Source organism: Panthera tigris, chromosome B2, assembly GCF_018350195.1.
Source record: "Panthera tigris isolate Pti1 chromosome B2, P.tigris_Pti1_mat1.1, whole genome shotgun sequence".
Taxonomy (NCBI): domain Eukaryota; kingdom Metazoa; phylum Chordata; class Mammalia; order Carnivora; family Felidae; genus Panthera; species Panthera tigris.
This window is the reverse complement of record NC_056664.1, coordinates 65333152-65347846: the sequence shown is the minus strand read 5'-3', so window position 1 is coordinate 65347846 and position 14695 is coordinate 65333152. Positions and strand designations below refer to the sequence as shown.

General features: G+C 32.7%; 1 long non-coding RNA gene across 1 annotated transcript; it reads right to left on the bottom strand.

Moving 5' to 3' along the window:
* Positions 1–4346: 4346 nt before the first annotated feature.
* Positions 4347–13185, bottom strand: LOC122238403. The gene is made up of 3 exons (XR_006217318.1): positions 13119–13185; positions 4744–4912; positions 4347–4423 (listed from the first exon to the last, which is right to left on the bottom strand). It is a non-coding gene; the product is annotated as an uncharacterized LOC122238403 (long non-coding RNA).
* Positions 13186–14695: the final 1510 nt, after the last annotated feature.

Here is a 14695-nt window from a genome sequence, read left to right as displayed (position 1 = left end):
GAAAAAGAAAATCTGAACAGACTCAGTACTACTACAGCGATTGAATCAATAATCAAAAACTTCCCCAATAAACAAAAGTCCAGGACCAGATTCCTTCACTGGTAAATTCTAGTCAACATTCAAAGAAGAATTAATACCAATTCTTCTCACACTCTTCCAAAAAATACAAGAGAAGGGAACTCTACTAAACTCATTTTACAAGTCCAGCATTACCCTGATACCAAAACTAGACAAGGATGCCACAAGAAAAAATAGGCTTTGTTAATATCCCCAATGAACAAAGATGAAAAAAATTCTCAACAAACTATTAGCAAGCCAAATTCAGCAATATGTTAAAAGGATCATATACCACAATCAAGTGTTATTTATTCCAGGGATGCAAAGATGGTTCAACATCTGCAAATCAACCAATGTGATATACAGTAAAACCTTGGACTGCAAGTAACTTACTTGTTCTGTGAGTGTTCTGCAATACAAGCAAACATTTCTAATAAATTTTAACTGATAGACAAATGATGTCTTGCAATATGAGTAGCACATGATGCCAAATGTCACATGATCACAACTGAACCAAGGAGTCTTTTCTCTCTTGCTCGCTGCGGGAGTGTGGGTGATTGTCTCCCATGCTCTGATGCTCAGTCTCAGGCCGTGGTCCTTGGCAGAAATCAGTGACTTTTCAGTACCTTGGAAGGTGACCACAGCTGGCACTAGTGTATTTTTTTTGTCACTTCAAAGCAATTATGGACAGTCTTTTGCTTTTCCATGCAAGAGTAAACTTAAGAATGCTTTGCTTCACTCTAGGTCAGACTGCTTGCAGATATAGACCCTTTCCTCTGCTGCCTTATTGCTAGTTACATTAAATGCAGTATATGACAAGACTTTTTTTAATACTGCACTGTAGTCAACATCTGTGTGAGCCTATACAATGGTCCCCATGCAGGAAAAGATTCCAATGAGCCAATAGATAGCAGTGATTCCATTAGTGATAGTGGAAGTCATCTTACACAATAACCTTCCTCTCTCTTGTCTCCCTCACACCAGCCACGAAGGTTTTCAAAGATAAGTGCAGGTTAATTTGTTTATTTTTCTTTATATTTTGTATTTTATTATTGTGTCTTATATTAGGAATTATAATCATTTTTATATGAATATTTTTGTGTTGTGGAATGAATCATCTGAGTTTCCATTATTTCTTATGGGAAAATTCACTTAGATATAAAAGTGCTTTGGATTACAAGCATGTTTCTGGAATGAATTATGCTCACAAACCAAGTTTACTGTACCACATTAACAAAATGAAGGCCAAAAGGACAAAAATCATATGGTCAACTCAATAGATGCAGAACAATCATTTGACAAAATTCAACATCCATTTATGATAAAAACTCTCAAAAAAGTGGGTATAGAGGAAATGTTCCTCAACATAATAAAGGCCATATATGATGAACCCACAGTTTACATCCTACTCAACTGTGAAAAGGTGAAAGTCTTTCCTATAACATCAGGAACAAGACAAGGATGTCCACTCTCACCACTTTTATTCAACATAGCATTGATGTGGCAACAAAAATAAATAAAAAGCATCCAGATTGAAAAGTAAAACTTTACTTATTTGCAATAAGAAAAACTCTATTTGCAGATGACATGATATTAGAGAAAACCCCAAAGACTCCATTAGTTCTGTTAGAACTAATAAAATTCAGTTAAGTTGCAGGATACAAAATCAATATGCAAAAATATGTTGTTTTTTATACACCGATAAACTATCAGAAAGAATAAAGAAAAAAATCCCATTTATAATTAAAAAGAATAAAATACCTAAAAATAAATTTAACCAAGGAGACAAAAGACCTGTATATTGAAAATGACAAAGACATTAATCAAAGAAATTGAGGAAGACACAAATAAACAGAAAAATATTCTATGCTCATGGATTGGAAAATCAACATTGTTAAAATGCCCATACTACTTTAAACAATCTATAGGTCCAATGCAATCCCTATCAAAATTCCAATGATATTTTGCAAAGAAATAGAATAAATAATCCTAAAATTTGTATGGAACCACAGAAAACTATAAATAGCCAAAGCAATTGTGAGAAAGAACAACAAAGCTGGAGCATCACACTCCTTGATCTCAAAATATTTTTCAAAGGTATAGTAATTAAAACAGTGTAGTTTTTCCATAAAAACAGACACACAGATCAATGGAACAGAATACAGGAAAGAATACAAGAAAGAAACCCACACATGTATGGCCAATTACTTTATGACAAAGAAGCCAAGAATACACAATGAGGAAAGGACAGTCATTTCAATAAATGATGTTGGGAAAACTGGACAGCAACATGCAAAAGAATGAAAACTACTTCATTAAAAAAAAAATGAAAGTCAACTACCACCTTACACCATCCACAAAACTTAACTCAAAATGGATTAAAATTTTTTATGTAAAATTTCAAACCATGAAACTCCTAGAAAAAAATAGGTGGTACTCTTCTTGATATAGGTGTTGATGATGATTTTTTTAATCTGACACCAAAAGCAAAAACAACAAAATAAATAAGTGGGATGACATCATACTAAAAAGCTTCTGCACAGCTAGTATATATATATGGAATATATGGATATATATATAGAGAGAGAATACATATATATGTGTGTGTGTGTATATATATATATATATATATATATATATATATGGAATATATGGATATTTTTCAGCCATAAAAAATAAAATTTGTCATTTGTGACAATATGGATGAAATTGAGTCATGTGTGATGAAATGGATGAACTTAATGAGCATTATGCTAATTTAAATATGTCAGACACGTTTGTTCTATTATCTGAGGTCAAATTTTTAAAAAAATAAATATGAACTTGTAAACAAAATATGGCTTTTATGGGTAAACCTTGAAATAACCCAGAAGTAAAATTTTAAGAAATGTTGCAGATGATAGCTTTCAGGTGAACTATTTGTGAAACAAATGAAAGCAACCATACCTGGTAATATACCAGGCCATGCATTCATTTGTTGTTTAATAATACTTTATTACAAGTTACTAGATACAATTAAACAAAAGAAACCTTAACATATATATCTTCAGATATTATTATACTTCTAACAGCAATATTCAAGCACTAATGAGTTTTTAATTTTTGACTCTAAAATATATGTGATATTTTAGATGTTTGGTGATAGGTGTTGAATTCATCACCCTAGAGTACCTGTGAATTTATCATTCTAAAGTTCTTCTGGATGTCAGAGGTTTGAGAATTTGGTGAAAGCCTTAGAAAAAGTCTGAAAAGCATATGCATAATTTTACATACAACTTCTAGGGTTCACAGACACTCTGAAACAATTTATAAAACCTGAAGTTTATGAATCCCAGATTGTGAGTCCTTGGACTGAATTCTTAAAGGAATGCATTTTACAAGGATTCTCTGGGATGTATTAGACATATTGGAATATTTGGAGTAACAGAAACTTCCTTGATCTCCCTGAAATAGCCCATGCTATTTCTTAAAATGAAGTTAGGAATACCCTGATGACATTTATCAAGACAGGAAGGCCTATGGTTACCATAAAGCCCTTGAATCAGCAAAAATGAGATGCACAGACACCCTCAACAGAGTTATCCTACCCAAAATGCCAAGGTTGAGAAATCATGCTTTGGACATACTTTTAAAGCCAGTCTTTGAAGATATTGAGGTGGGGAGTTTTGCTGCCATTCATTGTATACCATTTGCTTCTATATTTAGAATTTTAGGTTTTAGTCTATGCCTGGAGAAATGGTGCTAGTTATTCTTAAGAAAAATATTTTCCATTTAAAATAAAATCTTTCAATGTATACAATACCAGGGAATGTCAAGAAAGTATGGCTATCTCGGCAGTATTCTAGAAGGTTAAAGCAATATCAGAATTATTTATATCTAAAAATTGACATCTTCCTGTCTGTACCATAGGACCAACATGAAAGAGGTAGTAAAAGAGTCAGGGAACAAATAAATGGCCAGTTTGAGGGCTCTTTGTGACATTCTCTCTTGACTGCATTAGAATATAGATCCTTTAAATAACAATATAGGTTGATTCATTATCTAACTTATACAAGAACTCCAAACACAAATTTCTTACCTCATTTGGGACACTGAGATGCTTGTATGTCTCTATTATTTTATAGAAACATAAATTACAAGCAAATGTAATTTCAAAGATAAATAAACAACAAACAAAAGGAAAGATTTATCAGGGAGTTTGATGACATGATATGTTCTTTGTTTTCTGAGAGAGGTTACAAGAAACTGAATTTTTATATCATCACCTTTCCAGAAGGAAAACTCACTATGTGGTGTTGTCGGGGGCCACAGACTCTGTGTAGAACATATTCTTGAGGGGTTGTCATGGATTCAAATGCAAGGTAAACTGAAACAACATAAATTGACAACAGCAGGTGATAAAAAATGTTAGTTAAAGAAACACAAGAATTTTGGTATTATCCTCAGACATGCGCATTATATGTAATTCAGATAGTTATTGACTTTTCACTGATCAATATTAGAAAGCAGATATTTTTACATACACACACACACACACACACACACACACACACCACACCACCACCACCACCACCACCACCCTGAAGTTAAAAAGAAACACATTATTGGTATTCTGTTTCTGGCATTGTGGATCCAGCCTCCCTTACAAGCCAAAAACTAATGAAAATGAGAATTCTGAGTTCCTACCGTAAGAAATATTTGCCAAATTCAAGTGAACTTGAAATTCAATTTTCACAGGCTGTTGGTGTTGAAGACATATACTGGCAGGAGGCAAAACTACTCAAGGTAAGAGGTTTAATAGGTGATTCTCCCAGCATAGAATCTCGATGGGCTAAATCTCCAATTAAAGGGCTAACTGGAAGAAAATAGAAAAATTAACTGTCTTAAAACTTGACAATGGGTTTGGGGGAAAAGAGGCTTTCCCAATAATTTTAACAAATCAGTACAAGAGCATTTGCAAACTAAAGTCGTATCATCTAGGTAGTTCAAAAAGGCTACTAGTAATTCATTAGTTCAAAGATGTTTTAGGTTTTAGTTTCCTCAGGAACTTGGAAGAAACAAAAATGCTATCCACTATCAAGTGAGGTTTCAAGGGAATACTACAAATGACATTCCAAAGAATGAGAGCTCACTGTCAAAATCACAAGGAACAGTGATACACGAGGAAACAGTACAATGTGAATGGCCACCAGAGTAAAAAAAAAAACAAGTGAAACAACTAGCAAAACTTTTAGATATTGGATCCATCAGACAGATAATAAAATGGCTATTTAGCATTTTTAAAATCCTTGCTTTAAAAAAGAAAAGATTAAAATATAAAGTGCTATAACATTAAACAAGTAGACTTGAAAAAAAGAGAACTTTCAGAAATGAAAAAAAAATTGAAATAAAAACAGTAGTTATGTTTAATGAAAAACTAAATACTTCATGAAAAGATTAGTGAACTAGATGATGGATCTGAAGTATTTATCCAGAATGCAGCATAGTGAGTAAAAGAGAAAATATAACAGAAAAGAGATAGGAAGAACAAAGTGAAAAAAATCTAACATGATTCAAATAATTGGAGTTCTAGGAATAGAGGAGATAGAATGAGGTAGAGGCAATATGTGAAGAGAAAAAAGTATGAGAAATTTTCTGATCTGATGAAAAGTATCAATTACAGATTCATGAAACCAAGTATCTGGCTTAAAGTACAGAATGCCACAGACTAACAGAAAAATCTTAAAAACTACCAGAAGGAAAGGAAATATATTTAAGCTGACAATTGACTTCTCAGGAACAACAATGGAAGCCAGAAGACAGTGGGATATTTTAGTGTGGTGAGAGAAAATACCTATTACTCTAGAATTATACACGTAGCAAAAATAACTTGGAAGAATGAAAAAAAAGACAAAAATATTATCAGATGAGGAAAAGTGAGAGAGTTTGTATCAAAAGATACTCTCTTTAAAAAATTCAACAGATGTACTCCAAGCAAAAGAAAACCAATTGCATGTGGAAGAGGCAAGAAGGATTAAAGAAAAATAAAATGGCAAATATGTGGGTAAATATAAACAACACTGAATGCACAAAACAATACTTCTTTGGGGGGTTTAAAACAGGGTAGAACACTGATATCCAATAAAAATTACATATAAGTCAGGAAGGTCATGATTAGATTGAAAAGTTTAATAAGATCATTGTTTAAAAGGAATGAAATGATAATTTAAGATTTTGATAAGTAGGCACCTGGAAATAAAATAAAAGATATAGAATATTTAACTTTCAAATCTGTATGGAAAATTGAGAAAAAAACATCCAATCAATATTATAGAAAGGTAGAACAAACAAAAAAGGAACAGATAAAGTGGGACAAATAGAAGGCACACAAATAGAAGAGTAGAAATAATTCCAAATAGAGATATCCTTCACTTCTGAGCTCTCAGTATTTAGGTATTCGCAATAATGACTTGCGTACGCTTCATAAAAAATTTATTATCTGATATGAAAACCAATTCTGATATAACTGCATACCATATACCAGCAAAAATGTTAAGTTCTGTGTATGTTCAGGAAAGAGACTTTATAGCTCTTGCAGATGTATGTCAGTTGTTTTCCTGATAATGTCTTATCTCTTGCTAATGCTGTTTTCCTGAGGGTTTAGCTTCTGTGTTTGCTTCTGTCAGGCACTTAGAGGCACTAACACCTAGATCCAATTTAGATAGTATCTATGCCATATTTAACAAAGGGATTTCTTTGTTTAGTTATGTAACAGTACCTATTTTTTATTGTTTGATAAAACAATAAACAAATAAATTTTTATTGTTTGATAAAACAATAAACAAAGCAATTTGCATTCAATACTGCACATAATAAATATATACTACATGAAACATACTCAGAAACATCATTAAGCACTAAATAACTTGATAAGTTAGGTTTGAAATATTCTATATAATGCAGAAATCTTTGTTGCTTTGTTAGATGAGTTTTAGAATGTCAGTGTTTAGGGAACTGATTTCAGTTTCTGTTTTATTATGTTTACTAATTTTCTTAGCAAGTATATAAAAGAATAAAAATGCAAATAAGGATCCATTTAAAAGACAACGATTTTTAGTCTTTATTACAAAATAAAAGACCCACCTAAAAAACTTCAGGATACAGTTTGAACAGTTTGGAAGGTTGGAACAAAAATGATAGTTAAAAGAAGAATGCTGTAACTGTAAATATCAGACAAAACATATTTCAGGGCAACAACATTAATAGAGATAAAAAAGATAATTGCAAAGTACAGAAAAGTTTCAATTTACTAGCAAATTTAAGAATTTTAATTTGTATAGATCTACTTAATATCATATTTGTATATAGGTGTATGAAATGAAAAGGATGAAAAGACACACACCATCAGAGTTGATAGATTTTAACATATTTGTCTAGTGACACATTGAATCTATGAGAGTACTGATCTGAATAACACAAGTACAAGCCTCACCTAATGGATCAATCGCAAAATGCTTATTCTGTTCAAAGGTACTTAGAACTTTTATGAAATTAACCACATATTGTTGCCATAAGGCAAGGCTCACCAAACTTTAAATAACTAGTGTCATGTATAACATGTTTTCTGACCACAATGAAATCAAGTTAGAAATAATTAACAAAAAATAAGATAAAACTCATAGTTCTGGAAATTAAACATTTCTAAAAAACATGTAGGTCAAAGAAGAAATCATAATGAAAATAAGAAAGTACTGAGAACTGAATGCCAGGGAAACTGCTCCATATCATACTTATGTAATAAAGCTAATGTGGTTCCTAGAAAAAAAATATAGAGCTTTATGTTAATATGTTAGAAAAAAAAATCTCAGGGTCCCTGGGTGGTTCAGTTGGTTAAGCATCCAACTTTGGCCCAGGTCATGATCTCGTGGTTCGTTGTGTTTAAGCCCAAGTCAGGCTCTGTGCTGACAGCTTAGAGCCTGGAGCCTGCTTATGATTCTGTGTTTCCCTCTCTCTCTGCCCCTGCCCTGCTCGTGCTCGGTCTCTCTCTCAAAAATAAAAATAAACATTAAAAAAAAAATCTTAAAAAAAAAAGAAAACAAAAAATCTCAAAGTGAATAGGCATAAGAAATTAGACTAGCAAAATCTGAATTCACCAGACAAAAACAGAAGGCAGGAAATAATAAAGAACCAATGGAAAAGAAACAGACATACAAGAGAGATAATCAACAAAGTTGAAAATGGATTATTTGAAATGAATAGCAAAATTGACAAACTCTGGTAAGAGCAAGAAAAAAAGGTGAAAAAAATATTATTAGTAATAAAGATGAGGCATAACTAGGCATTATGTGTAGTTTAAATGATAAAAAGTTAAAATTCAAATACTATGCTAACAAATTTTTAATGTCAGATAAAATGAACAAATTCTTAGAAAAATATAAGTTAAATACACTTAAGGAGAAACGGGAAAAATAAAATTTTCACTAGTAAGAAATGGAACCAATAGTTAAAATCTCTTCTCCCAGGCATGTTCTCAAAAACGCTCAATATCTTACTCCTATTTTCCACCAAACATTTATTTTATTTTAAAGTTAATTTATTTATTTTGAGAGAGACAGCGACAGTGCAAGTGAGGGAAGGGCAGAGAGAGAGGGAGAAAGAGAGAATCCCAAGCAGGTTTCACACTGCCAGTGCTGAGTCTGACACAGGGCTCAAACTCATGAAAGCACAAGATCGTGACCTGAGCAGAAACCAAAAGTTAGATGCTTAACCAATTGAGCCACCCAGGCACGACCTCTACCAAACATTTAATAGATGAATTAATTCCAATCCTATACAAATTATTCTAAAATATAGAAATAAAGGAAATATTCCCAGTTCATTTTATGTGGCTCTCCTTACCTTGATTTCAAAATTTGAAAGGACAGTATAAGAAAATTATGGACCAAACTAACTTGTGAACATAGATGTTAAAATCTTTGTTTTATTTTAAGTTTATTTATTTATTTTGAGAGAAAGTGAGTGAGAAGAGAGAGTATGCACACCACACGTGTGAGCGAGGGAGGGGCAGAAAGAGAATTCCCAAGCAGGCTCCACAGTCAGCACAGAGCCTAACCAGGGCTCAATTTTTGGGAATCATGAGATCATGACCTGAGCCGAAATCAAGAGTCAGATGGCCTAACCAAATGAACCACCCAGGTGCTCCCAAATCTTAACATTAGACAAATGTATGTTTATTCAAGAATATAAGGTGGCTTAATCGAAAATAAATTTCAATAACATACCATATTTGCAAATTAAGGAGAAATGTACAATTGTCTGAATGGATGAAGGTAAAGCATTTGATAAATTAAATTTCTCTGCGTTAAAATGCTTATCAAACTAAGAACTGAAAGCAAAAATGTTTTCTAATAGAAAGGATTGTCAAAAGCCAGAGAGTATACCTAGTGATAAAACTTTGAAAGTACTCTTTTCAAGATAAGACAGAGACAAGGGTTCCTGCTATCACCTTAGTTTTTAAAAAAATCAGAGAAATGGTTAAGACCATTATGAGATGTTAATTAATATCCACTACATTAGCAAAAAATTTTAAATATGAGAGCATGATATTTTGCTTACTGTATGAGGCCACCAGACCACTATGTGCTTTTGGTAGAAGTGTAAACGAGAACACATTTCAAAAATATTTGACATTTGCCAACTGAACTGAAGATAACACCAATCCTATGACCTACAAATTCCACTCTTGTCTATATTCCTGAAAACCACATGCACATGGATACCAGGAAATATGTGCGAGAATGTTGTTAGAAGCATTGTTTGTTAACAGCAAAAAACTGAAAACAACCCACTAGCAGGCTGAAAAAATAAATTGTGGAGTATTCATTCAGGGAACAGTCAACAACAAAAAAATGAGTGAATTACAACATTGATGAATCTCAGGAACAAAAAAAGGCAAATTCAAGAAGACACTTGATAATTCCATTTATATAAAGTACTAAACCATGCAAAAATTAAATGATACGCTGTTTGCATGTATAAATATACTTTGTACCAATTTTAAAAAGCAAAGGAATGATACAGAAAGATAGGGAAGGGGAGAGAAAAAGGGAGGGGACTGGCAAACAGGATGAGATTGGAAAACAGCATTTAGGAGATGTATAAAGTGATAGTAATGCTGGGTTTCTGAAACCAGGGTGTAGGTAAGCATGTATTTGTTGAAGTGCTGCACTGCTGTTTTTTGTTCTTTATACATATTTTACTTGTGCTTTTTTGTATCTACACAATGTTTAACGAAAATAATTTTAAAAAAGCTATTTTCAATAAGAGCTGTGAGGAAAACTCATTTTCATAACGCGATAGCTGGAGAAACTTCTAATAGTTGATTTCCTATGAGACATCAGTGTTACCTGAGAACATCCCAGAGTAGATCTGATTGTAAATAAGTCACTCCTGGTGAAACTTCTTAAATATCTTTTTTCAGTGTAGAGCCCACCTGACATTACTAAGCCATTATTGGTAGAAAAAAAAAATAGATGAATAGCAGGATAATGATAGCTCACAAATCTTTATGATTCTTGACCTTCTTAAGATCGCTCTAAGTGGAGGGACAAAATATGTTGAGATAAAACATGGCCTGATCTTTGAGTGAATTTGTTGTCTGGGGATACTTTAACTAAGGTTAAGTAGGAAGCACTTAAAGACAATGTTAAATGGGATTTACAAGTATTCCACATGATCTTTTGTCTTAATTTATAGTTCTTTTTATGTGAAATATCTTACTGTTTTCAGTCAACATTATGAACTACTAACTTGCTGCTTTATTTTACAGGATTTTAAATAGGAACATCTATACCAAGTATATACTCTTGGAGGTTTTTTCCTCAATTTTATGTGGGTCTTTATGTCTTTCCTTATTAGTGTTATCCGAATAGTTCCCCACTTCAAGGAGTTTATAATCTGTAATTCTTTGCTTAAGGCATGATTGCTGACCAAGGAGCACGTTTAAGAAGCACTTAGTTATTGCTTTTTGTAGTTGCTGCTTTTTATAGAGATGTGCCCTCAATTAATTGTAGATTAAGGCATGAGCTTTCTTGTGCAGGATTCCCCTCTTACTGTCTTATCTTCATTGATTCATTTAGTGGCTTTCCCAGAATTTAGGCTACTGAAGACAAATCGAATGTAACGGTACTTATCACCCTTCCTTCTGGCTAATTTGAAGGCACAGCTTTTCAAATTAAAAAACAAAACCAAACAAACAAAAAATGCAGCTGATATATTATTTTAAATTCAACTGCCTTAAAACCTTTCAGTAGTAAATGAACTTATGTGATTAATATGGAAAATTAGTCTGCTCTCCTTCACCCCCATGCTTCATTCTATGTTTTAGTTGTATTTGTGCCAAGGAGTTTTGGCAATCTGTACATCTTTTTTTAAAACCTCAAAAGTAAATAACAAAACACAGACTCCATGGTTGTGTGGCTGATTTTACACAGTATTATGGCATGGATAGCTGTGATAAAATTCTCCCAAATTTTCCTACTCCCGCAAGTGCATCTTTGGAATCCTTCCATAACATGTGTTTTGTGTGTGTGTGTGTGTGTGTGTGTGTGTGTGTGTGTAATTTGTAAATTGATACTACATTTACATGATTCAAACTTTTAAAAAGTGTAGAAAGATATTTAGTGGGCCCTCAGCACCCTGAAATGATAACTAAAAAAGCCAGATAGAACATTTAAAAAATTTTTAAAAACACATATGAGTTAATAAAATAGTGAAGAGTTACATGGCCAAAATCTAAGATAAACTAAAATTCAGACCAAGACCAACATAAAAAGCTACTTTTGCCTAAAGGGTATTTGTCTATTCAAAGAAATAGCTGTGGAATTGAGCTGTGGTTTGGGGACACTCCTGGGGCAAAAGGACAGACTTCAAAAATCATTTAAAAAAAATCATTTCCTACCCAACTGCAGAGTCTGAAAAGAGCTATACCCTCAGAGAAAAGGTGAGCCAGAAGCAAAGAAACCCTCGCTTGATCCTGCAGCCTGAGATGAAAACATTTTGCAGTTCCCTGCCCCCAGCAAAAGCAAATAAAAATTGTCTTTCGAGTCCTCAAATTATTCTTGCAATTAATTTTTTCAATTAATTCAATTCAGAAAAGAAAATACCATAAAATAAAACAAGCAGAAAAAAGTAGACCATAGAAAGAGATCATAAAGAATTCAGATATTTAAATTAAAAGACATATATTACAAGACAACTTATGTTTAAAAGCTAAAAATATAAAAATGACAGGCTTGAGACACAGAAAATTATTTAAAAAATGATACTGATTTTTAAAAAATCAAATCAGTCTATAAAACTATAACTAAAATTAAGAACTTGGTGGAAAGGTTTAACAACTGACTAGAAATAACTGAAAAGAAAATTAGTGAGCTAGAGGATAGGTTAGAGTAAGTTTTCTAGAATTCAGTATGAAGGGACAAAAAGATGGAAAATGCAAATTATATGCTAAGAGACACAGAACATAGACTGAAAAAATAAAAAATAACATAGGTAGGAATTGATTATTCTAGAGTATGTTGCTCTAGACCCAAGAGGCTGCAGACAAAGATGGCTGTGCTCATAAAAAATCAACTTGAAGGATCCTTGTGGGATTGGAACTATTTTTATCTCAACTGGGGTAAGGGACAGACAAACCTACATATGATATAAAATTGCATAAGACACACACACACACACACACACACACAAATAAGTACAAGTAAAACAAGAGATCCGAATAAGATCAGAGAATTGTTTAAGTGTTAATCTCCTGGTTGTGATATATATCACAGTTTTCACAAAATTTTAACACTGGAGGGAATTAGAGAAAGTATACACGAGATCTCTCTGTATTATTTCTTACAACTGCATGTGAATCTACAATTATTTCAATTAAATTTTAATTTAAGCAAGAAGCACACATCTTGACACATAATAATGAAAATACAGAATACCTAAGGCAAAGAGAAAATTTGAAGCACAATAGGAGAAAGGATTGGCAGAGTACTTCCAAAGAAACAGCAGCTTGACTGATAGCTCACCCTTAGCAGCAACAGAAGATTCTGTAGACATCTTCTACAGTCAGTAGAATATCTTCCATGTTTTAAGATAGATACCCAGTGAGTGAAGTTATCCTGTAAAATGAAGGTAAAGATATCTTCAATTCAAAAAAAAAAATTTGAGAGTGTTCTACACCTACCAAGCTGTATTTAAAGATGAATTGTAAAGGATGTGTTTAATAAGAATAAAAATGACTCCAGATGAAAGATTAAAGATGTATAAGGGAATAAAAAGCAAACAGAGTGGTAAATATGTTAGTTTGTAAAACATGACAAGTTATCAGATATCTCCACCAGTTATCAAGATCTAGTAACATTGAGGCAGTGAGAAATACTTAAGACAGCTCAATGAGGTAGAAGAGAGACCCTAGAAACAGAGTCATGCATGTATGGACATTGGATTAAGTGCGGGGACAGCAGTGGAAAAGGATGCCTTTTAAACAATGCAGTACTAATTATCTATGTGGAAAAAAGTAAATGTAGATCTCTATCTTACACCATTCACAGGTGGGTGAAGCACCAAAATGGGATAAGAATATAATAAAGCTATTGGAAATAAATTTGCATAATATATTCATGATATCTGGAAAGGGGAATATTTCTCAAATAAGATGCAAAAAGCACAAACCATAAAAGAAATGATCAGTGATTATGACTGTGTCAGAATTATGAATTTTGTTCATCAAAAGGTTCTAAAAATAATGATTAAAAGATAAGCGAGAGTGGGAGAAGATATTTACTAACAGATAAAAGACTCATGTCCATAAACACACAATGAGCTTATATAAATCAATAAAATGAAAGAAAATCCAATAGAAAAAAGTGGGTAAAGTATACAAACAGGCACTTTCCCCCAAACAAGGAGTCTGAAAGGCCAATAAACCTTTATAAAAATGCTTGAATTCATTTATAATCAAGGAAATGCCAGTTAAAATCATTATGAAATAACATTACTACCTCCCACTGCCCACCATCAGATTGGCAAAATTTGAATTCTCAAAACACAATAATAAAAATGACTCAGTTTCAAAATCAGTAGCATCTTTTAACAGATACTTTACCAAAGATATTCTGACAGCAAATAAGCACATGCAAAGGTGTTTATCCTCACTGGTCATTAGGTAAATACAAATTAAGATCACAACAAAATACAACTACACACCTATTCAAATGGCTAAAATTAAAAAGACTGACCATATCATGTGTTGAGTGAAAATGTGGAAGAAATAGAACTCTCATACACTGCTGGTCATAATGTTAAAAAATGAAACAAAACATTGTTTTCATTTGCAGTCTTCCATGTATATATGTCTCCCAGTTTCACTAAAAATGTAGATTTTAGGTTTTTGTTGCTTTTCTGTTTCCCAGTATGAGAAGGGGGGAAATGTTGACTTTCATAGCCATGTTTATCTGGAAGCATTCCATATATATATATATATTTTTTTTTTTTTAAACGTTTATTTATTTTGAGACAGAGAGAGACAGAGCATGAACGGGGGAGGGTCAGAGAGAGAGGGAGACACAGAATCTGAAACAGGCTCCAGGCTCCGAGCCATCAG